The sequence below is a fragment of the Silene latifolia genome, unplaced genomic scaffold, assembly GCF_048544455.1.
Source record: "Silene latifolia isolate original U9 population unplaced genomic scaffold, ASM4854445v1 scaffold_235, whole genome shotgun sequence".
NCBI classification, from domain to species: Eukaryota; Viridiplantae; Streptophyta; class Magnoliopsida; order Caryophyllales; family Caryophyllaceae; genus Silene; species Silene latifolia.
In genome coordinates this window covers 188,652-210,039 of record NW_027413185.1, presented here as the reverse complement: position 1 = coordinate 210,039, position 21,388 = coordinate 188,652, and the positions used below count along the sequence as shown (strand labels likewise).

The window sequence follows — 21,388 nt, the reverse complement described above, 5'->3', positions numbered from 1 at the left end:
TGTTCGGATTAGCTTCAGTTCGGGTTCTTTGATGGACCTTTATTTTCGATTTCAGTTTGGTTCAATTCAGGTTGGATTTAGTTTCAACTATTAATCGGTTGTAGATATTTCGAATCAATTCGGTTGATTCAGGTTTCGGAGTAAGGTCAAGTTATACCTTTCGGATATGTCAGGTGTCGATTCAGTTAATTTCGATCGGTTAATCGGGTTCGGTTTATTTTTGCTAGATCTAATCACACGTTCACACACTAATTATCTATACGTATGTCACTAGCAAGACATACAATCACAAAACAAGACATGTACCTGAGTATCCTATTCCTTTAAGCCTTTATTTATAGCATGTGTTCAATGGTAACATTTTATAAAAGCTAACTCAACCAATAATGTTTCCAATGGTTCATTTTTTTTCCATTTTATTATACTCTTATACTGAGAATAAACTATATTTCCACAAAATTTAATCACTTTTTTTTTCAGCAGTTCCTTGATGCATTCTCATCCCCTACACAATTTTAACAAGCCTCTAATTCGCATCAAATATTTATCTTAAACCATTAGTCGAGACACGAAATGATATTTGGTACTCGAATTTGCCTCATAACATCTCAAGTCAAAGAAAACTTTGGTCCACTAAATAATTATCACTCGGCATATTTGTCCATAAATATAACTCATATATATATATATAAGAAGGATCAAGTGAGTCCACCAAAAAGCATTGAGTCCCTAAATTCTATTTGGAGCCATTAAAAAGATGGGATGGAGGGTTGAGATTGAAGAGGAAAAACAAGGGATTAGTGCAAAAAGTAGGGGATAAATGCTAATTAAACACTTCCTCTCACTACCATCACTAATCAACCCTTAATTTCACTATATAACCTTTCTTTTTCCACTCACTTCTCTCTCCTATCCCACAAATATCATTCAACCAAATAAAATCAAAATCTCCCAAAAATCCTCTCACTAAAACCCAAATAAAATCAAAACACAAAAAAAAAAACCACTTCCGTCTCACACCATCACCACGTCAACCACCCTAAACACCACCACCCCGACCTCCCTCACCACCACCCACCTCGACCTCCCTCACCTGCACCAACCGCCACCCACCCCGACCTCCCTCATGTCCGCCAACGACCCACCACGCCACCTACCCCACCACCACTACCCCACCTCCTCTCACGGCACCTCTGCACCACCCCGACCTCCTTCACCAGCCCCGGCCTCTGCTTTCCGCCACCACCACCGCGCACACTCTTCTGTCCGCCACAACTTCTCCTTTCTCCTCCCTCCTCCGCTCCTTTCTTCTCCTGCCGACATTTCATTCTTTTTTTTTTTTTTTTTTTTTTTTTTTTTTTTTTTTTATTTAGATCTAGTGTGTTGGTTTACATTTCATTCTTTCTTCTCCATGTATTTATATTTTGTTTTTTTTTTATTCATATTGGGGTTTGTTGTTTTTATTTTTTCACAAATCCCGTCTTTTTTTCAAATATCGTCTTGTTTTATATTTTTTCAAATATCGTCTTATAAAAAATCGTTTTGTTATATATTGTTTTTAGATTTATGGGTTCAGATCTGGTTTTGTTGGCTTCTTTTTTCATTTTTGTTTTTGTTTTTTTCGAGATCTCACAAATATCATTTCGAGATCTCACAAAAAAACACTTGTAAATCAATAGGAAGCTTGTTCCTTTAATCTTTTATTAAAGTTATGTTCATTTTTCAAATTTACATTCGTAGATCTCATAAATATATAGTAGATTTTTGAAAAAAAAATCGTATTATCATGATTTTTATTCTTAGATCTAATAAATATATTTATTATACTCATATTTCTTTACATTTACACTCGTATTCCATTACATTTAAACTCATATTTCTTTACATTTACACTCATTTTTCAGATTTACACTCGTATTTCTTTACATTTACACTCATATTCTTTACATTTACAATCATTTTTCAGATTTACACTCGTATTTCTTTACATTTACACTTGTATTTCTTTACATTTACACTTATATTACTTTACATTTACACGCATTTCTTAGATTTACACTCGTATTTCTTTACATTTACACTCGTATTTCTTTAAATTTACACGCATATTTTTTACATTTACACTCGTATATCTTTACATTTACACTCGTTAAAATTATATAGATTTGCACTCATATTTTTTGTGGATATGAGTTGGTGGTGGAGGACGACGGTGGTGGTGTTTTTTGGTAATCGGACTAAAGTTTTACTCGTAAAGGACAAAAGTTCCACTTATAAAGGACCAAAGTTACACTCAAAGGACCAATTTACTCTTAAAATACTACATTTACACTCGTAAAACATCACACTTACACTTGTAAAATGTTCAAATTATGTAAATTCAAAATTTCAGTCACAAAAAATCAAATTTACACTCTTAAAATGTTACATTTACACTCGTAAAACATCACATTTACACTTGTAAAATGTTAAAATTATGTAAATTCAAAATTTCCGTCATAAAAAATCAAATTTACACTCTTAAAATGTTACATTTACACTCGTAAAACATCACATTTACACTTGTAAAACTCATACAACATTACATTTACAATTCTGAAATCTTAAACTCAAAACTGATTAATTAGGGGCTAGAGAGAGAGAGAGAAAAATTAATTAATGTATAGAAATTTGATTAGTGGTAATTGTTTTTGGTAATTTTCAATCTCAACCACCCATCTCAATCCAACCATCCACATTTTTTTTCTTTTCTTTTTAATAGCCCTTAAACAAATGCATCTCAACCATTCAATGAGTCCATCCAAAGGCCCTTATAGGGACTTATGGACTCAATTTGAGAGGATGACTCATTAGAACTCCTCTCTCTCTCTCTCTCTCTCTCTCTCTCTCTATATATATATATATATATATATATATATATATATATATATATATATATATATATATATATATAGGATCCTAAGTGAGAACGAACACTCGGTGAGAACAATCACTAACCATAAGATTAACATTAATCTAATGGTCCTTGTTTAATAAAAAAAATCCCCACATCACTGAACAGACTCACCACTCATCCTATCTCACACTCACAACCATCGTCATCCTGACTTCCGATGACACCACCTCGACAACGTCGGCAACTCCAACGAACTATCTACGTCACCGGTGATACCTTTTCCCCTCGCGACCGCCGCACCCCACATGAGTGTCTCCTTCAACCAACGGCAACAACTACGCACCTTCTTGAGTTCAGCAATAACCCATTTCCTTTTTTTACTCTCATTGTTCTTCCCTTCGCGGGACATCGATTAATATTTGACGAACTCCTATGGTGACTCTCGCACACCATCATCAGTGATAACTCAGGCATATCCATGAACTCCTCCTTTTCGATGGTTTTACATCTATTTTGACGTATCTACACAAATATTTAATGTATCTAACCACTATTTTAATGTATCTTATAATAGATACACAAAATTACAGTCTAGGTACATCAAAACTGATTTCAGATACATCAATTTAGGAACCATATACATTAATCGACCCATTGGGAACCGAGCTCGATCGAACGAGTCAGGTAAGAAATCTACTCATTTCCACATCTGATGGGTTGCTGCCACCGACCACATAGGGATGGTGGTAATTGTTGGTTAATTGTTGTTAAAGGGGATGGTGGTTGGAGGAGGTGGAACTCAAAATCAGAGGAAGGATCATTAGATCTGGGCTTCAGGAAATCTGAATTTTGTGGAATTGCGACGGAGTTGTGCCAGAATAATGAATGATCGCCGTCGTTCCTGGTGTTGGTCATCGGCGCCAATAATCGGAGGAAGGAGAATCCAAATCTACGGTTAGAAAATCGCGAAATTTGGGGCAGTGATGCTCACTGGCCCGGCCGGAGTTGCGCCGACATCATGGAAGTTCGCTGGTGATTCTCCGGTGTTGCTGGTGGTAGCCATTGGCGGCGATGGCAGGTGATGGGTGGTAATGTGGAAGATAAGGGGAGGTGACATTGAAATGTTTTCGGGTACTGTGTTAGTTTCAAAGTGAGAGAGTGTATTGTGTTATTAATTACGGGGTATTTTATATTTTGGTTAGTCGTTCTCACCGAGTGTTCGTTCTCACCGGATCCCACCTCTCTCTCTCTCTCTCTCTCTCTCTCTCTATATATATATATATATATATATATATATATATATATATATATATATATATATATATATATATATATATATATATATATATATATATAGAAATAGGATCTCGTGCGAGCTATAAGTTCGATGCGAACTTACGAAATGAGGTGATACCACCACATGGCTTATATTAAACCTCCTCTCAGCTTTCCTCTTCCTTAAAACAATAAAACGAGTATGGATCCTCTCCATTTCATTTTCTCTCCATTTACTTCTATGTTCTCTAATACAACAATATTAAATCATTATTCATCCTCCAACTCATCAAACAATCAACCGTTGGATCGTTTCAAAACGAAATCTTGAACGTTAATAAGAAATGGAAGGAAATGGAGAGAAGCATAAATGGAGAGAATCCCAATTGCAATAAAACCCACTCCCTCAGCAAGAAACACCTAACCTCTCTCACCCACTACCATCAATACCACCACATGTCGTAATCGTCGGCCCCAACCTCGTCGCCGGAGCTCCGACATAATTTGACCGCCTACCGTAAATCCGCCATTATCGGCCTACTTGTCGCAGCATAATTAAAATTAAAGTGATTTTTAACTAAAAATGATCTATTTGCTCGAAATCTTACAACACCATCATTAATTCGGTTAGTTTTTTGTAATTTTTCTTCATTTTTCATAGATCTATGAATTCGATAACAACGTTTTGTAAAACTGAGATTTATGGTGGTTGTGGATAGTGGTAGGGCTGCGAAATGAGGTGATGAGGAGGGTGAGGGGATGACGTTAATCGATGTGGCGGAGAGTGAACGACGGTGGGGTGGTGGTTTTGTGGGGTCGATGTTTGGGTGGTCGTGGAAGTCGCGTCAATCGTGATCGTGGTGTTCGGCTGGTTGCAGTTGTGTGGTGGTGGTGGTAGGTTAGCGGTGGTGATGGTGATGATGGTGATGGTGGTGGATCTGTGATTTAAACAATTAATTTTAATTGTTTGGTTTTGGGTCGTCGTGGAGAGAGGAGGTTGTTGGAGTGGTGGTTCGTTTTTGGTCGTAGGCACGACGATGCCTATGAGGTGTTGTTGATGGGATGGTGGTAGGGATGCAAAATGGAGGATCCCGATGAGGGTGAGGGAGCCTGTGAAGTTGGGTTATGTGACAAGGAAGGCTCCAGCGACTGGTAGTCAAGGCGCGGTTCTGCGGTGCCGGTGATATGGTGTCGCTGGCAGGGGCTAATGTAGTTGTTTGGGGTTGAGGGGCAGGGGGGTGGTGGTGTGGGTTGGCTGATGGTGTGGCAGTACTGAGGACGGTCCGGTGTGATCCCGTGTTATATTATCATAAGTCTTTATGGTGGCGATCTCTTTAACAGAATACGTTCTGCTGGTCGATTTAGTGAAAATGAGGTTGAGAAACAACTGTTGTACAGTTTATACACATTCAGGTTCCGATTCATTTGATGGAAAATACTCTCAGGGGAAAGAAATTTTGCGCTTTGAAAGTCTGAAGTTTTCCTGCAAAATAATTTTCGCCAAACTAAAAAGGCTCTTGGTAAAGATGTTTAAAGTTTGATCTGATATAAGTCTGTCCTGTGGAACAGGCGAGAATTTTGTTTCAGTAGATGATTTCCGAGTCAGCTAATGTCATTCCATGGTAAATAAGTTGTATTCCGGAATAAAAACATTCTGTAAAAGAAATGTATGGGATCGAGTGAAGTCGTCGGCGCCGACAACGGTATTGTGGCGGCTAATACGGTGTTTGGTGGTGGCGGTGGTTCGGTGGTGTTGAGGTGTGATAGTCTAGGTTGGGTGGTGGATACATATGATATGGTGGATATATATGATTGACGTGTGTTAAATTAGCTTTTAAAATTCATTAGAAATGATAGAGAGGAACATATCACAATATAACAGAATTCAGACTGTTAATGTTGCTGTACTAGTTACTACTTCCAATTAGACCTGTCAAACGGCTCGGGTCCCGGGTCGGGTCAAAATACGGTTTGGGTCAACTACGGGTCGGGTCATACGGGTCACGGGCCGGGTTTGGGTAAGAATACGGGTCAAGAAATAATTTTTAACGTCTTTTTTGAACGATTTTTTTTAATTTACAAAATATTTTTTAAAAAAGCAAAATATTTTTAAAATTATTATTTTAATCATATTCATCATATGCAATAATTATATTGATATAATTATTAAATAAAGTTTTTTTAATAATTATTTTATTATTAAATATTATAAAAGTTATAGAAAATTGACTTTTTGATTGAATTTTTAATTTTAAGTAATCAAAAAATAATTTTTTAACTATATTTTCAAATATATTAGGATTATTTCATGGGAATAATCCGAATTATGCCTCTCCTTCTCATATTAATCCAAACTATATTTTAACTAAGAATAATCTGACTTACGCCCTCATTTTTCTTACAATGCACCGGATAACAGGCTATCTATTGACCAGGTCACACTTTTAAAAAAAAAAATTATAAACCAAGTTTTCTCCTTTGTTCCTCAACCATTTAAATTCTTCATCAGTCATCACCAACCAATTTGACAAAAATCATAACCCTTTACTTAAAACCAAAGACAATTTTGGTATATACTCCGTATTAAAAATTACGCAAAGTCTACTTGTTGATTGACCTTCATCTCTTTTTTATATAGGTTGGCAAACAAAATGATCTCACATCATGCACACAATCTGACAAATTACCAAATCAGGAAAATGAAAGACCTAGCTTTGAAAATCGCAAGCCCCAAAATGAAAACCCAGAAATTCAATTCGACGAAAAATTCAATTAAACCCTAAACCCCCAAAAAATGTCGAGAGAAATCATAACATTGAAAGTAGGACAATGAGAAAATCAAATAGGAATGAAATTCTGGAAACAACTTTGTCTCAAACATGGTATTAGTAAAGATAGCATTCTCGAAGATTTCGCCACTCGGGTTTTTGATTTTTTTTTTTTTTGCGAATATATGAATTTAAGTATGGTGGTGTAAATGGTTGATGAAGGGGGAAGTTGGTTGGCTGGGTTGAGATACTGGAACGGTTGTAGACTGGTGGTTGATGATGGTGATTGTTGATGAAGAAGGTTGAAGGAGGAGTATTATGGAGATTAAAAGGGGAAAAAATGAGGTAACCGGATGGGTTACTTGATTTTATAGGTAAAAAATAACCCAAGTGCAATATGAGTGAAGGAAGGTAATAACATGGTTTATTCTCAGTTAAATTGAAGTTTGGATTAATTTGAGAAGATGAGGTATAGCTCGGATTATTCGTGTAAAATAACCCTATAATATATAAATATTAATATTTTTAATAAAATTCATGATTTTTCCCTGACCCAACGGTCGACCCGTTCGGGTCGGGTCTCGACCCTAAAATAACGGGTCATTTCGGGTTCGGGTCAATCGGGTCGCGGGTCGAAAAAATCGGGTTTGTAATCCTAAAGAACGGGTCGGGCGGGTCGGGTTTTCAGGTCGGGTCGAATTTTGACAGGTCTACTTCCAATACAAGTTTTATACGACGTCTTGATTTCAGTTTGCTTGTGTGAATGATAACCCGTAATATTGAAATTAGCTATTACAAAAGAACAAATGCGCTTCTTCTAAGAATTGATTTTTATATAAGTTTCTACTAAGACTGAAAAGTTTTGAATTTCATGAGTTGTGCTCAATGCACCTCAACCCTGCAAACTATATACTAGATAGTAGATACATATCTCTAACAAGCTAGATACACTCATTTATTTTACTAGACACATGGTATTGCCGGCATTGTCTATTAGCCGTTTGATCTCATTTACTTGCTAGATACACTCTTTTGAGCTGTTAGATACATATCATTAGCTAGCTAGATAGACTCGTTTAAGCTGCTAGATACAAACCTCTAGCTAACTAGATACACTCGTTTAAGTTGCTAGATACATACTTCTAACTAGCTAGATAAACTCTTTTAAGTTACTAAATACATATCTTTAGTGTAATACCTCGTATTTTATATCGTTTATTGAGTCGAGTAATTGTTTGGTCGTATTGATATCGTAGGATTGAGTTATTCATAAGCTTGTTAAGACGGGTTTAACTGAACGAAGTCACGTTAACCAATTCGTTTACCAACCACGCGGACCCATGACGTTTACCCATTTACCCAGGAACGATTACCCATGACCCATTTACCATTTAACCTAATTTTAACCTAATTCTACCCTAACACCACAACACCCCACTCCCTCACCCGCCTACCTCATTTCAGCGGCACTTTTCCCCAACCTTCACACATATCGAGAGAGGGAGAGTGAGTGTGGGTGTTGACGGCGCAGCAAGGAAGGCCTTAGGGTGGTTGTCGACGTCCGTGAGCGGCCCTGATGGCAGTTGTGGCGGTAAGAAAGGTATGAGTACAACCTTCCCCTCTGTTTTTGTTTTTCTGTCGGGTTGTTGGTGGATGTTGCGTGTCTTAGGGAGGGGATAAGGGTGGTTGGTGTCGGGGTAGTGGTAATGGGTGGTTGGAGTCGCCCCTATTGGTGGTGGTTAGGTGGGTTTTAGGCGGTGGAATTGGCGGCAGGAGGTGTTGTCGACAGGGGTGGTCAAACGGGTTTACATACGGGTTTTCAGGTGGGTTAGATTGGTTAAGTTTGGGGTGGCGCCACCGTGGACTCGAGGGAGGTCGAATCCGCGCGCCACGGCGTCTGGGTGCGCCGCTTGACGGTGAGTAGGGCGGAGTAGTTTGCGGGATAGGTGTTGGGCTGCGGTGGTGGTAAGGAGAGGACAAGGGGTGGTTGGTGAGGCACGGTCTTGAACCCCAAAAGCCAAAAGACCCTGGTTTGACTCGCGCGGCGACGATCGACCCTAGTGGGGGTGGTCGTGGTGGGTGGGTCGAGTGGGGTTTGGTCCGTGGGCGACACGGTGGAGAGGTGGCGCGTGGGAGCGTGGGAGTGCGTGTGAAGGGGGCGGTGTTGAGGACGGGTTGTTTTAGTTTTGAAACGGGTTTTGTCATAGTTTAATCGTTAGAATTTATCGTATTCTTAATTAATTAATTTAATTCCCGAGTTAATTAAATAATTGGAGACGGGTTTTGAGTCGGGTGTTGAGTTGTTCAATGTTTGATTCGGGTTTTCTTAATCGCATAATTCGTTTAATCCTTTAATTATCATTTTGGTTTTAGTTCCGAGTTATTTACAATAAAATAATAATTAATCATAATTAATTATTTAGAGACGGGTTTAATAGAAAAGTTACTATATCGGGAAAGTTTCCATTTTTAGAAAGTTCTATCTTTAATAACTCTCTATTTTGGGAACGGAAATAGTTAAGTAATTGTTTATCATTATTTATCTTTCGAGGGCTTAACCGTTGTGGAATATTACTGAGCACCCAACTATTTGATTGCGGTATTGAGGTAGGGAAATACACTTGACTTATTACCGTTGTTGTTGAAGTGTGTTGACTTGTTTCGTGGTTGTTGATTCGTGTTATGATTCATATCCTGGAATGTGCTTGATTGAATTGATCGTATTGAGTATATTATCATAACATTCTTAAACCGGCATGATTCTATGATTTACCCGTTCAATGACATACATATTGTGTTGCATTAATTTCTTGAGCATTCATATGCATTGGAGATGGAGGAGGTTGTGGTGACGTGGTGTGGTGATGATGATGTTGTGATAAGGCCCAAAGCGGGTTCTGCAGACTTGCCCTGGTGTCCTCAACAAGGAAATGGAAGATCGGTCATGCGGTCGATATATATATAGTCTACCGGGGATCGGTATGGCTGGGTTGTCCGGGTTATGAGATATGAGTTGAGATGGAGATGGAGGTGACGGAGGAACATGCATATCATATTACTTGTTGTTTCATTGTTTTCCTACTCAACCTCGTGGTTGACCCCGTGTATTCTTGAACACCGTGTGACGACCCAAATATTGGCGAGCGGACTTGGCGTCTAAGAGATAGGACGGGAGCTTGATGGGCGTGAGACACTGGATCGGAAGACTTAGTAGCTAGATCATTATTTAGAAGACTTTCACTTTCATTTATGTTAGTTCCTTGTAATTTGATGGAAAAGAGATTTTGTAATAATTAAGTTAAAAGTAATTATATAATTTGCCTTGGAGTTTAATTTGTTATTCACTACCTCGGGAAACCGAGATGGTAACAGTTCGGTTTATTAGGGAATGTCTTGCTAAAGGCTCCTTCATAAACCGGGGTGTTACAAAGTGGTATCAGAGCGAACGATCCTCAGGCCTAAACCAATGAACCCAATGAACGTAGGATGTGTCTAAATAAAATGAACCCCTGGGAATAAACTGTTAGGAGCTCACAGTGCGGTTAAGAAGGAGCCCTTAATACGTGCTCTTTTGCCCTCTCAGTTTTGAACCAGGTAACCCGAGATAAATTGAGTGAATGGGGTAGTTAGAAGGAAAACCTTGGAAATAATCGAGTGGATGTATACCTTGAGACCCATATATTCTAACCATTCTGCAGGACAACGTTACGGTAAGTGTTTCGTATGAATGATGACGTGATCATATGATGTCGTGGAGATGAGAATAAATTTTCGTGTTCAGTTTAATAATCAATGAAGTGTTGGATTGTGGTAATCGTGAGCGTGAAAATAATTACGAATTGATGATAATTATCTGGATAGATGTTTAATGATGTGTTGATAGTACTACTATGTCTAGTAATATGCGGTTATGTGATCCCGAAGCCATGCTAGTATAGTATTGTGATAGTAATTAGAAACACTATTGAATTGCTTGTTTCTAGTCATAGCAATTGTGATTTAGATGTAAGGAGTAGGTCGAGATGCGAAGGGATTCTATGGGATAGACGTTTACGTAAGTGCAAAGTGTGAGATTTAAGTTGGGATGGGTTAGTATACATAGTGGGTTCATAAGAGCTTCTAACATAGTAAAGAATGACCTAGTGCTGAAACACGTTTGTTTGATTTTACTCCCTAATTGATCTTGCTGTCATTTCTTTTCTGTTAATTTCCTATGGATGAAAATTTTATGAGAGATAGCCTCGTGAGTTAGTGTTCATTTGGCGTTAGTTTCATGTTTATAGGATTTACGGATTAGGAGTAATAAATATTTTAGTGGGCTGTGGTCAGGAAGTTCCTGTGCAGTGATGTTTTGACCAACGATTTTGTAAAAATCCTCATTTAATTTGTATAAATGATTTTTGCATAATTCCAACTCCATCGACCAGAAGGTTCGCATACGTTTTCAAATTGATAAGTCACGAAAATTTTTGATGTCTCCATATTAAATGGTAAGTTTTGCAAACTGACCCAAGTTTCGGACCAATTGCTGCCACATACTTGTTTGGACCAACTGAGTTGCAAAATCCTTTAAAAATTGAATTCTTGAACTTTAGACCTCATTCTTTTTATCACGAATTATTAACTCTCTGTATGTTATGAAAAGTAATATAACTCAAGTTTTCGTTGAACGGCTATTTATTCGTGATTTTTGAAAGTTACAACGTGAATCATGACTTGTAAAATGTGCGTTCTATGTTGAGTTTTCATATAATTGTTTGGTTATTTCATCAGCCTTATTAAGGTGACCTTATAATGTTTTATATGATGACAGTCTCACGCATGTTCAGTAGTTATGTATCTTAACAAGTGATAAAATTAAAGTTTAGTTGATAACATTGTTGGCATGATAGTATGAGTGAAATTGAATAGCTTAATTTGAGTCTTAATCGAGGCTGAAATATTTTATACGAGTCCAGTTGTTTGCATAAATTACATACGTTTGGCGTGTTGTAATACCTCTGGTGTCTTCATCATATTTGCATAGTGGTCGGATATATGTAAATATCAAACTGTAATGTCATATCTTGGTAAAGTTGATGGCGTTAAATGTTAACTTGATTGTTCTAATATACTTGTATGAATATTTATAATAATTATGTTTAAATGTTACACATGGATGGTAGTAATGAGTATGTCTAAATGTTTACTCATGTAGGATGTCATCTGAGTTCGAATGTCTTTTATGTGAGTCTGTGTGCCTATGCTCGTTATTATATTGTCACAAAATACTAAAGTGAGTCTTGCAATTGTATGGGCGTGATATGAAGGAAACTGTTTGATGTAGCACGACGTTTGACATATCTATATTTCTGAGTTATTGCTATCAATTATAATCTAACGAATATTGTTTATGATAACTATGCTGACAATTATAATGGGATAACCCTTTGATGATCCACATGTTATGTGTATGTTTAAATGATAGCCGTTATAGTTACGTTTAATTGAGCCGCGAGTTGCCTATTTGTTCAAACCGTGCAAACCAGAGGACTTGTTCACCTTGCTAATCTTTGCCATAGATAATGTTTTACAAGTTATATGATGGTATATGTATACGTTTAGACTAATTATGCGATGTCTTTTGTTTTGCTGAAAAGGAGTTATACTAAGTTGCTGGACACAACTGAACGATATGGTTGCTAAAATGTTAAACATATGGGTGATAATGGAAGTAATGTAGTGTTGTCATGGATCATATGTTGTAACTTTTATTGGGAAATATGTTTCAGAATTTATATCATACAAATTGACTAATTTGTGTTGTATGTCTGATGAGTCAAAAGGTTTTGATTACGTGTTATGTTCTCTATGGTTTCAAGGTGTTTAAGTAGTGCATATGCACCGCATGTTTTAATACTCCTGGTGATTTATTAGTAGTAGGGCGGAATGAATGCACATATGGTTCATTGATGATCTAATCGGTAATAGTTTTGACTTGGGAGAGGAATTTGGTGGGGTCAATGTTAGATTGTATCTTTGGTTTACGTGTATTCTTGTGGTTGATCTTTCTAAGGTTGTTGTTCTCACGGTAGATAATGCGAATCGTGATGATCTTGGGTTGACCAAAACCCTGGTACTACAACAATTACCACGAAAACTTATTATATAACTTTCGCACACTTAAACCTCGTGAATGAATCCTTTATCTTAACACCCTTCTATGGTAACACCCTTGTGTCTTAATTTGTTTAACTTTCCACTTTGTAGGATGGATCCCTACAATGTACACCCGCGAGACTGTTGCATGTCACTTGATGCGACTTTAATGAGCATTGTGAGAAACTTTGTCTTTGCCATGGACAAGTATGGCCATGATGGGCACCCCCGAGTACTTAACTAATACTCGATTAAGAGCGTGTACCCTTATCGATACTATCCCGACTGCATACTAAAGGACAACAAACACTTCTATATGAGAGAGTTGTCCACCCATTGCATAAGGCTATGCCGTGACCCCACCATCATGCGGGGCGGGGCGATACCCGCCCGAGCATACCTTTGACTTTATAGCGGGCGACACTGAGATACGAATTTTACGCTAATGTATCCGATGCCGAAAGTACGACCGAACCACCCATGCCGGACTTTGAGGAAGAGGTGAACCGGGAAGGGAATGACATAGAAGTCACCGAATCGAGTAAGCGCGACCTAAGGACCGTTAGGTTAGGGTTAGTAACACCATGATCGGTCATTTGTGGAGCCGTGTAAACCTTTGGCTCCTTTCTTGTTGTTCTTTAGTTTGATGTTGTATTTTAAGTCAAGCATGGGCTAAGTAATAAGTGTTACTTGTTGACAATCAGTTAATTCCATAATAAAACCTTGTTTTCGACTTTAATGATACTGCGCAATCTCTTATCATGTGTTCTTTTCTGTTACATGTTGTTGACAGTGATTTTGTTGCATAGGGATATGAAAATTGAAAAAAGGTTACGAGGACGTAACCATGTTTTTAGTTGGGTAGGATTGTAAAATCTTAATGTTTATGTTGCACTTGTTTATAGATTGTGGTTTTGATCAAGTTGTGGATCGTGGTTTTGATCAAGCTGATGTTTCGTTGCGTGGTACCCATACAAATGAGTTCTCTATGTTGTGTAATTAAACTGCTGCTGTTATGGTGCTCTGATAGTTTGCATGAGTTCATGAGTGGTGATAGGTTTGCATGAAGTAAGTTCCGGGACGTAACTTTCTTTTTAGGAGGGTGGAATGTAACATTTTGTTTTATGGGCCTAAGTTCATGAGTTCTTATATTAGAAAATTTTTTTTGGTAACCACGGTGATGCGTGGAGGTTTGATAGATGAGCGAACATCGGGACGAAGTTCATTTTAAGGGGGGAAGACTGTAATACCTCGTATTTTATATCGTTTATTGAGTCGAGTAATTGTTTGGTCGTGTTGATATCGTAGGATTGAGTTATTCGTAAGCTTGTTAAGACGGGTTTAACTGAACGAAGTCACGTTAACCAATTCGTTTACCAACCACGCGGACCCATGACGTTTACCCATTTACCCAGGAACGATTACCCATGACCCATTTACCATTTAACCTAATTTTAACCTAATTCTACCCTAACACCACAACACCCCACTCTCTCACCCGCCTACCTCATTTCAGCGGCACTTTTCCCCAACCTTCACACATATCGAGAGAGGGAGAGTGAGTGTGGGTGTTGACGGCGCAGCAAGGAAGGCCTTAGGGTGGTTGTCGACGTCCGTGAGCGGCCCGGTGGCGATTGTGGCGGTAAGAAAGGTATGAGTACAACCTTCCCCTCGTTTTGTTTTTCGTCGGGTTGTTGGTGGTCATTGCGTGTCTTAGGGAGGGGATAAGGGTGGTTGGTGTCGGGGTAGTGGTAATGGGTGGTTGGAGTCGCCCCTATTGGTGGTGGTTAGGTGGGTTTTAGGCGGTGGAATTGGCGGCAGGAGGTGTTGTCGACAGAGGTGGTCAAACGGGTTTACATACGGGTTTTCAGGTGGGTTAGATTGGTTAAGTTTGGGGTGGCGCCACCGTGGACTCGGGGGAGGTCGAACCGGCGGCGCCACGGCGTCTGGGTGCGCTGCTTGACGGCGAGTAGGGCGGTGGTAGTTTGGCAGGGGATAGGTGTTGGCTGCGGTGGTGGTAAGGAGAGGACAAGGGGTGGTTGGTGAGGCACGGTGCTGAACCAGGCTAAAAGATGGCCCTGGTTTGACTCGCCGGCGATAGTCGACCCTAGTGGGGGTGGTCGTAGGTGGCTGGGTCAGAGTGGGGGTTTGGTCTGGTGGCTGACACGGTGGAGAGGTGGCGCGTAAGAGCGTGGGAGTGCGTGTGAAGGGGGCGGTGTTGAGGACGGGTTGTTTTAGTTTTGAAACGGGTTTTGTCATAGTTTAATCGTTAGAAATTATCGTATTCTTAATTAATTAATTTAATTCCCGAGTTAATTAAATAATTGGAGACGGGTTTTGAGTCGGGTGTTGAGTTGTTCAATGTTTGATTCGGGTTTTCTTAATCGCATAATTCGTTTAATCCTTTAATTATCATTTTGGTTTTAGTTCCGAGTTATTTACAATAAAATAATAATTAATCATAATTAATTATTTAGAGACGGGTTTAATAGAAAAGTTACTATATCGGGAAAGTTTCCATTTTTAGAAAGTTCTATCTTTAATAACTCTGTATTTTGGGAACGGAATAGTTAAGTAATTGTTTATCATTATTTATCTTTCGGAGGGGCTTAACTGTTGTGGAATATTACTGAGCACCCAACTATTTGATTGCGGTATTGAGGTAGGGAAATACACTTGACTTATTACCGTTGTTGTTGAAGTGTGTTGACTTGTTTCGTGGTTGTTGATTCGTGTTATGATTCATATCCTGGAATGTGCTTGATTGAATTGATCGTATTGAGTATATTATCATAACATTCGGTAACCGGCATGATTCTATGATTTACCCGTTCAATGACATACATATTGTGTTGCATTAATTTCTTGAGCATTCATATGCATTGGAGATGGAGGAGGTTGTGGTGACGTGGTGTGGTGATGATGATGTTGTGATAAGGCCCAGGCGGGTTCGGAGGACTTGCCTGGTGTCCTCACCTGCGAGGATCAGATCGGTCATGTCGATATATATATATAGTCTAATGGGATCGGTATGGTCAGGTTGTCCGGGTTATGAGATATGAGTTGAGATGGAGATGGAGGTGACGGAGGAACATGCATATCATATTACTTGTTGTTTCATTGTTTTCCCTACTCAACCTCGTGGTTGACCCCCGTGTATTCGTGAACACATACGTGACGACCCAAATATTGGCGAGCGAGACTTAGGCGGTCTAAGAGATAGGACGGAGCTTGATGGGCGTGAGACACTTGGATCGAAGACTTAGTAGCTAGATCATTATTTAGAAGACTTTCACTTTCATTTATGTTAGTTCCTTGTAATTTGATGGAAAAGAGATTTTGTAATAATTAAGTTAAAAGTAATTATATAATTTGCCTTGGAGTTTAATTTGTTATTCACTACCTCGGGAAACCGAGATGGTAACAGTTCGGTTTATTAGGGAATGTCTTGCTAAAGGCTCCTTCATAAACCGGGGTGTTACATTTAGCTTTCTAGATACACTCTTGAAGTTACTAGATACGTTCCTTTAGCTAACTAGATACACTCGTTTAAGTTACTAGTTACATACCTATACCTTGTTAGATACACTCATTTAAATTACTTACTGTATAGTTTTAGCTAGTTAGATACATTCCTTTGAGTTACTAGACACACATCTCTCGCATACTTAATACACTCTTGTGATAATTTCAAACCCACCATGACAATTAACATGTATACTACTTCTTTATTTAATCATTATATATCCTTATTTTTCAACTTCATACTTCGTATCATTGTTTGTAAGCTATTGACATCGTCAAAAATTTGATATAAGAACAACACCAATTCTCATTTGTGACGGGTATTATTCCGTCACAAACACTATTTACATTTGCAACGGGCCAAATGTCACCGTTTTATGAGAAAATGTGACCATTTTTTTATAAGTGACATTTTATGAACAGTACTTGAGTGGTTACATTTTATTAAAAGGTGGTCACATTTACCCGTCGTAAATTGTGACCGTCACAAGGGAGAATTGCTATAAGAACAAAAGATTATACAAGAGTAGCTTAAAATTCCACTGAGGGTGGCACATATTTTGCTTGAAAATGATGTAATTGTCCAATAAAAAGGAGAGACTATTGAGACTTCATAAGAGAATAAAATAAATTGACCAATAAATCACCGGCCACCAGAAAATGATGTAATTGTCCAATAAATCACCGGCTAACAGATAATGCCGGCAATACCACTGACAACCTTAGACTATGCCGACATCAATATCACTACTTTCACCGACAACCTTACGACTCCACACATCCTTTCTCACGTTCGGTCTTTATCTGTGTTGTCGAAAAATTTATCTAGGGGAGAAAAATTGGGTGGATACGAATATTGTTTTGTAGATACATTGTTTAACCTGCGTAGATACGTATCTCTAGTTGGGTAAATACATATATTTAGGTCACTATGTAAATGGGTAAGATACATTCTTGTACCTTGCTAGATATACTTCTTTACCTTATTAGATACACACTTCTGGCAAGTTAGATATACTCGGTACACTCCTTTATATTGCTAGATAAACTCATTTATATTGCTAGATACACATCGTAAAATTTTAGATATTACTCCTTTACCTTACTAGATACACAATCTAGTAAGTTGAATCACTGTTTTTTACTAAATACACATCTCCTGCAGTCGGATACACTTATTTAGATTGATAGATACACAAGGTAGACATACTCCTTTTTAGTTTGCTGAGATCTGTCTTTACCTTATTGATCACTCATTTAAATTTGAAGATACAAATATTTACACAACTTAAACCCTGTCCTTAACTAAATTGGTGTGAGTGTGGCTGAAAGATATAATGGGCGACAAGTAAAGGTCGTGGAAATGGGGCTTACATATTACGTCTTACGTGGGGAGAAAATATCAGATGAAAAGTTAGTTACCTGAGTAGGGAGTAGGGACTTTTCAACATTTCTTATTATGATATACACGTTTTTATTATCTGTCTTAAATTTAAGATGGATCAAATATATACACGTGGTATAGTCAAGGGACAGAAGTTGAGCCACAGATGAAAACATTTTAATGATCTTATGCTGTTTTTTAAGAGAGCGATAGTCTATTTCAGAGTGGTGTTAATGGGTGAATCATGTGATCCATAATCCGGACTGTTTGACGTGGTCAAGTTAAACGACAAGTAAGCTCCTAACCGAAAATTAACCAAGACATTTACACTAGAAAGAAACTCATTAATGATTGCTCGTTATGAAGGTGCTTGCCATTGTGACAGGGGTGAATAAAGGAGTGAACCCCCAACGAAACGAGAAAAACAGCAATAGTGAGATACAAAGACTCATCCGAAGATGGTACAAAAATTTCATATATTGCATGTAAATGGTACTTTTAACATTCACCAGCACAATTAACCGAGTAGGTTACTCAAAGTTGAATAGTTAATGCAAGAAAACTGTAACTAATATACTGTCGGTGATCTTTTACAAGTATGCATCAAACTACAAAGTATTGCCCTCATGAGTTAGAATGGAGTTGGAAATGCTAATTATTAAGACGCGATTCAATTGTTTTTCTTGGTTCAAATGATTTAAATCAATTATCCCTCCAGGAGAAAATACCAGTCATTCCAGCAACATTGTTCAGCAGATAGATACGGGTTTAGCTTTGGCTGGCCTTCATCCGTTTACCCAATTTCTCCAGGATGAAAGGCCCTGGTTGTAGTTGCTCAACTCTTGGAAATTTACCTGGAAAAGAACACAAACTCCTATCAGTTTCCGAAATTTACCTGAAAAACTTTCAAGACTTGGGACAAAAGAGCGAATCCATGGGATTAGCTGTCATGTTCAGAAAAGCATACCCCACATAATCGAACAATCATAACTAGTCCAAAGATTTTTTCAATTTGTGGATACAAGAAGAGCTGAAAAATCAACATGCCAACACCTGAATATTGGAATGAACACGGGCAGGGGGCAGAATAGGAAAGACAAAAAAAAACTCAGTGCATTTTTGTTACCAAAGTAAAGAAAGAAAAATGCAACAATTCATGGCAGAAACTCGGAAAGTTATCATACTGTATCATAGGCAGGCTGAAACTATACTATCTACATACCTCTTCTTCTTTATGAGCATTATACTCTTCCATGGCCTTCTAATGCTCCGCCTTCAGCTATGCTGCTCTGTCCAAATACGGCTTCTTTTTCTGAATAATCCAATAATTAAATCAGCATTGCAAATCAATTAAATTAAATATCCACAGCAACTGCAAAGGACACACAGGTCAGGATGAGAATAAACCTCATAGGTCATGGCCTTCCACTTAGCTCCAACATCCTTAGCAAGCTCCTTAATACCCTTGGAATCAGGATGCTCTTCCTTGTACGTCTTCCTGAAATCCTCGATTCCTCCCTGTAATTACCAATTACAAACTGACAATCAGAAACACATCTCTAGTACATAGATAGACACATACAACTGAATTAAAACAATTGTCGATAATAAGTAGAGTGAGGGTGCTTAGACATGTTAGGATCCTTTACCTTGCAAGATACCCTCTCTTAGATTGCTAGATACATATCTTCGGCGAGCTAGATACACTCCTTTACCTTGCTAGATACACTTCTTTACCTCGCTAGATACACAACACTGCTTTAAATTGCTAGATACACATCTCTTTCAATCTAGATACTCCTGCTTTAAATTGCTAGATACACATCTCTTTCAATCTAGATACTCTTTTTTTAGTACTCTTTTTCAAGATAAATGTGTGTTTTTTACGTATAACCTCAAACAATCACTAAAAATGTGCACCCGTTATTTGTGAAAACCCGAGTATTAAAATTGAGATTTAATGTCGTTTTTTTATAGAGAGGTATTTTTTCGCTCAAACTGCCAGTCAACCTTGTTAGGTTAGAATTCAAGGATAGCATGATCAAGGATGTCGACCCCATGGATGCTCATTTCCTCAGCTTGAAGAGCTCAATGTCGAGAATTTCCCTATTTTGAACACATGGATGATCGAGAAGGGAGCGATGCCCTGTCTCAAGAAGCTAGATATTTCAAAATGTTGGTGTCTAAGCAGTGTTCCTCAAGGTTTAGATTTAGTCACAACGCTTGAGCAGTTGGAGTTTTTTTACATGCCTCATGCATTCCAAGGTCAGGCCATCAAATACGGCTGGGCACCTCAAAAGCTTATGCTACCTCATAATTTTGCATCCATCATTAAACATTCGGATTCACCTGTTGACTCTTCTTCCATCCAGAAGCTCTATAAGCAGCTCACTCATGGCATTTTCCTGAATAATAAAACCAAGGCAAGCACTTCAGCTATATCTATTTAATTTACTCTCTTTTTACGTATCAGCTGTTTAGTTAGAACATTTTTTTAATATAATTCCGTTGTTGCGGTCTTAACTTCATGAATGTTGGTGCAATGCAGAAGTATTGGGTTACAAAGAAGCATGGTAGGTACTTGAATAACTTTATGGTTAGATACACATCTCTGTCAATTTAGATACTCATTTTTACCTTGCTAAATACACTCCCCTAAATTGCTAGATACACCCCTTTAAATTGCCATATTTTATCGTAAATAGTTGAGAAACCGTGTTTAAAATCCGTATCTATCTTATTTATCCGGCCACAAAATAAAAAAATGGTCGTCCTCTAACCCATGCTGCTACCATTATTGGTTTCGGGGTCACTACCACTAGAAAGCTATATTGGGTTATGCGAAATAACTGGGGGAGACAGTTTGGGAAAGATGGAATTTTTCGTATCATTATGGATCTTGTATCAAATGTTTACTCTCTTCAAGTTAATCCCGAGGAAAACATTCCAGGTAAAAAAGTTCAAACTGTTTGATCCGATTAGTATATTTCTCTTCAATAAATTCTGAAGTGTCTATGTGTGTATTCAGTTCAAGTTCATCCTGGCACCGAAGAGGAGTCATTTCCAGGTAAAAGTTATAAACTAATTTAGTTTTACTCAATATTCAAGGTTTAAAATTTGTGATTTCATTGCACCGTATAATCTACAGTTTGTCGGAGGAGTGCTCCCAGAAGCACATATTCTGTCAATAGTTGAAAAACCTTAAAATCTGCCTCCTCTCCCACACTGCCCGCTCTCCTTACTGATCATCAACCCATAAGAAACTTTTATCCACCGCCGCACCTTATTTATCCGGCGACGTGGAGGTCCTAGGTGATTAATTAAGGTAATTATAATTGTATTTCTCTATTGCTACCATGATTCCATAATACACATACACACAAACAAACAAATAATACAATT

The 21,388-nt window shown here is 38.1% G+C and overlaps 1 long non-coding RNA gene across 2 annotated transcripts; it reads right to left on the bottom strand.

The window, feature by feature from the left end:
* Window positions 1–18,477: 18,477 nt before the first annotated feature.
* On the bottom strand, window positions 18,478–19,732 carry LOC141638934 (uncharacterized). 2 transcript variants are annotated; one of them, XR_012542301.1, is made up of 3 exons: window positions 19,394–19,732; window positions 19,209–19,298; window positions 18,478–18,840 (listed from the first exon to the last, which is right to left on the bottom strand). It is a non-coding gene; the product is annotated as an uncharacterized LOC141638934 (long non-coding RNA). The 2 variants fall into 2 exon arrangements; XR_012542302.1 differs by having other exon boundaries at window positions 19,209–19,292.
* Between the last annotated feature and the right edge of the window lie 1,656 nt (window positions 19,733–21,388).